Source organism: Solanum lycopersicum, chromosome 10 (genome assembly GCF_036512215.1).
Source record: "Solanum lycopersicum chromosome 10, SLM_r2.1".
Lineage (NCBI taxonomy): Eukaryota > Viridiplantae > Streptophyta > Magnoliopsida > Solanales > Solanaceae > Solanum > Solanum lycopersicum.
This window is the reverse complement of record NC_090809.1, coordinates 18,963,106-18,967,873: the sequence shown is the minus strand read 5'-3', so window position 1 is coordinate 18,967,873 and position 4,768 is coordinate 18,963,106. Positions and strand designations below refer to the sequence as shown.

General features: G+C 33.3%; 1 long non-coding RNA gene across 1 annotated transcript; it reads left to right on the top strand.

Moving 5' to 3' along the window:
* Nucleotides 1-1,068: 1,068 nt before the first annotated feature.
* Nucleotides 1,069-4,429, top strand: LOC138339057 (uncharacterized). Its single transcript, XR_011212087.1, has 2 exons — nucleotides 1,069-1,485; nucleotides 4,144-4,429. It is a non-coding gene; the product is annotated as an uncharacterized lncRNA (long non-coding RNA).
* Nucleotides 4,430-4,768: the final 339 nt, after the last annotated feature.

The window sequence follows — 4,768 nt, the reverse complement described above, 5'->3', positions numbered from 1 at the left end:
TCATGTTATATTCTCTCGGTAGAGTTGGAAGATTTGGTTATTTTGAATGGCATAACTGGTGTTGTATCCTTGTTATTAAAGTATTTTAGAGGTTCTAGATGTACCACCTTGATTTATAGATGATCTAATATCTATATTTATGGTTGTTGAACAATTTTATGTTCCATCTTGTTGTCGAGGTCATGTATCGAGTATGCATAGTTGAATGTGGGGATCATTCAATTCAACTATACTATGCTGAATAGGTTATCTATAATTACTACATCTAACATTTCGATAGTGTTGTTAGATGGTTTGTATGCTTTGACATATCCCTCGATTAGTACCTAATTTCTAAAGACCAAACATTTATAACTTACACTTATGGGAAATTGTATTTTTTAATGGAGATGTTGACAAGATCTATGATTATTTGGGTATTATGATTGTGTGTTAATTGGACCAGGTTCACCTCTAATTGTGGCGGGTTTTATTTAGGATTTATTCATAGTTATGTGAGAAAGGATTTGTCTTGATGCTTGTATCAAAGTACTTGATATCATGTTATTAGACATATGTATGATCAACTTTGGTTGTTATTGTAAACTGCTTTGTGGTTAGCTATGTGTACCTTCAATAATAATTACCACTCGAGTATGTGATGACTTCATTTAGGCATTGTATGGGAGGAGGTATAGGTATTGAATTGGTTGAGTGTTACACCCTCAAAATGTGCTAGGTTGAATTAGAGACTAGCATGTTGGTTATGGGTTTATTAAGTTATTAAATGACTAATTATAGTGTTAAAAGGCATTGTGTTATGTTTGGAGATCAAACGTTCAAGAATGTCAAAGATATTCGAAAGTTTTGCCCAGAAATAATTGTGTGTCTTAGTGTGTTTCACCTATTTTTATATAATGTTTTGAGTTCAAATTGATTTGAGAGGTTCCTAACATGTATATGTGATTAATTAAAGAGGAAACGTCTAGGTAAAAACTCCCCAATGACCAATTAAAGGATCCTTGAGGAGGACCCAAACATAGGAAAACAAAGCTGCCAAGGCAGCAGAATTTGCACATGAAAGGAAATGTCCGCGTCGCGGACTTGTTCCTCCCAAGACCAAATTCCTCCTATGCATCATAGACACATGGAGGACCTCACTGGTTCAAGAATTAAATCAAAAGCTGATGTGGGAACAGCTCAACATCACAGACTTGTTCCCCGACGAAGATTCTAAAAATTGATGTTGAGTTAGACATGTCTAAAAGGCCAAATAAGCTTGGGGGTATTTTGGTATTAGGGGAAATTTTATTAACTTTTTTAGGACATTTTTAGACCCTTTCCCAAGAAAAAACCCCAACCCCAATTAGAAAAACAAAACTCCAAAATTCTTATCTCTTCCAGATTCTCCCAAAACGTCCATGGGAGACCAAAACTAAAGATCAAACTAGGGGCTGGATTTCTATGGTTTATTCTCCAATTCTTCATGGGTCTTCCAATAATAAGGTATGGTTATCCTTCATCCTTAGTTATCCATTCATCTAAGGAGTTAAATCAATGAATTTCAAAAGTGATTCAAAGACCAATATTCCCAATTTTCAATCTACCCATTGGTTCATTCTCAAAGTTATTTCAAAAGCATTCTAATGATGAGTTTATGATTAGAAACTGATTTTTGATGAATTTATATTAAATTTTATGAAGAACCATGATCCTCCTAATTCTCAAATTGGCCTATAATGTGGGTCTTGTGATCTTGATTTCATGTTTATAGAATTGTGATTAGATTGTATTGTATTGGTTATTTCTATTACTATCTATATAAATTGACTATGAATTATGGAAGAATAATCAATGATTATCATAGCTTTTATACTTTGTAAGTTGAACTATTTAATCTAATTAGCTTAGAACACACATTGAATTGTGTTGATTGGTATGATCCATTTATGGTGGCGGTATTTACATTCTTTTACATGTTTATGGGATAAGGTCATGGCCTTGAAAGTATTAGATGAAAGATTAATTTATATGATAATTTTCATGTTTAGGAATTTGAAGTATTTAGACTTGATTCTAATATCATGTTTTATGTGAAGTGTATGAGTAGCCTCCCAAACTAGTTGCATGATGTAGGTTTCCGGATGATGCTTTGCATATATGTGATGATCATGGGTTAGGTATGGTCTAAGATTGCTAATGTTGATGAGTACTCTTATAGCATTACCCCTACCTATACGAACCCTATATCAATATGTGATCAAAGTATGCTAGGAGTTTTCTATTCTAATGTTGAATATGTTCTTGACTCCTATAATGTAATCTGAGTGTGTGTAGTCTATAGTGCTTAATACTCTATATGTGTGTATGACTTGAGACTTGAGGAATGTTGTACATGTGTGGTTATCTTAAGAGGGTATCTTCCTTATGGTTATGTTATAGCCATTATATGATCATGTTGACCAATGTACACAGACACTTTATGCATGACTATGGATAGGGTAGATTCATGATGATTAAACAAATCCTATGCATCATTACGTATTTTTATGCATCTAAGTATAATATAAATGAAGTTATGAACATGTGTGATTAGAGATGTTATGTCAAGGTAGATCTCACACGGTATGTGCACACATGATGTATGACTGTATGAATATGTGAAAAGGCATTCTCATATAATGTAGGTGCTATGAAGAAAGGACATTTTTATCTTAGAATTCTTTGAGCTATATGATGTATGAAGGAGCAAGCTCCTAAAGCTTTCTTTATGAATTAGAGTATTAAAGGCTTAACTATATATATTAAGAAGAGAGCTAGATCCTAGCACCGAGTGAACATGAAAAATGATAGTGGGAGTTTCACGTTAGTAAGTCCGGCTTCCTACAAGAGAACCTTCACGTTTAGAAAGTCTGAATACCCAACATAGATGTTGTCTTATAAGATAGAAACCTCCATGCTAGTCAGTCAAGGTTTCTAGAAGCAATGTCCATGTTCCAAAACTACGTGCCCCGTAGGTTATAGCTTGTGGATACCACTTATATAGCTATGTACGATTTGTTGCACCTTAGCCAAGTGTTAACCCTCTCTTTTCGGTGTGGGAGTAGAACACCAGATTCCATTTAGCTCACACGGTCAATGTCGATTATGGATATCTCTCTCGAAGATTAATATATTAACTAAGATAAAAATATGAATCATAATAAAATTCCTTGAGAAGTGTACTTAGTATAGGTAGGACAGGGAAGACTTCGACCCTACTTATGCATTGCACTAGATGACTTCAAGAAAGGATAGTATTGAAGCCTCTTATGAAGTAAAGACTTATGTTATGTATAAATTGTATAAATGCATGCTAAGTGACTTTTCTATGTCAAGATATGAATTATGAGTATGCATGTGAAATGCACTTATGGCTTCTAAGTGAGTTTACTTAGTATATGTGGAGGTATGAGACTCTATGTGTACATTGCACAAGTAATATTGTGAAGGGGTTGTGAGGGTGTCTTACTTATGGTATGAATTAAATGAGTTATGACTAGGTTGTACTAAAAGAAAGAGTCCTTAATTGATGATATGAAGTATGTTGCCTTATGTCTAGTAATAAATGAAAGTGTTGACTTGTTAAGTATGTTATGCCAAGTCTAGGGTGACTTCTTAGGTACACTTGGTTGAAGAAGTATTATGGGATTCTACCTACACACTGCACTAGTGTGACTTAGGATTTGTCTTAGGAAATGATCTTTATGTGAAGTGATGTCTATGATGTGCCTATGACTTGTGAATATATGTAGTTTGTGTTTATGAAGCATATATATGAAAGGCTATTGTAAGGTGACCTCAAGGTGATACATTGTATAAAATACACTTGAGGGTTACTTAATAAAGTAAGATAAAAATATAATTAATGTATTGTATGTATCCAATATGCCTTAAAGTATGATAAATCACTTTATGTGTTATTATGAGTAGTATTCGTGTATATATAGTGTATATGAACTATGTTGAGAATATATGTGCCTATGTTCATGATGTTTAATAAAAATAAATGTTTCATGATTTTAAATTAAATGTCCTCTATAAATGAATGTTTTTTCATGGTTGTCTTACTTATTGCATTCTTGTACTAATACCATTCTTTATCATCCTTTACACAAAGTGTAGGTTGTAATGGCTAGAGGATGTCTCCTAAGTGAAGAGCTTGGATAGATCTCCCAAGTTCAGTTAAAGGGACTCTTATGATTCAAGGGTTTGCTATGTAAAGATGTTTCTTTAAGTTAATGTAATAGCTTATATATTATTTTATGTTTTTAAGGCCATGTCCCTATTCTGCTCTATTGTTGTTGAGTCTAAGTTGGCAAAGAGACTTAGACTTTAACTATGTATAATAATATTTATTATATTTATATACATACATATATATATATATATATGAAGTAATGTTCTAGCATATGTCGTGCTATGAAAATTTTTAAACTTTCTGCAATTTTTACGATTATGCAATGAAAGACGCCTAAGGGCTTGTCTTAGACCTCCAAGAGGTCGACAACGCTGTGTTAAGGTTTCAGTATACCATAACTTCTAGGGTATACCCTCGGGTCATAACATTGAGTGTGGACGAGTATTATGTCGTAAAGTTAGACTTAGTGTTATTGAACAATACCTTTGGTATGAGAAAGAACTGGTTGAAATTCTTGGTCACGATGTCCGAAAGAAAAGGATATGCCCCAATAATTTGATGTTTCTGATACTAGTCTACTATATTTTAGCAAGACTTTCCTAGTTTATC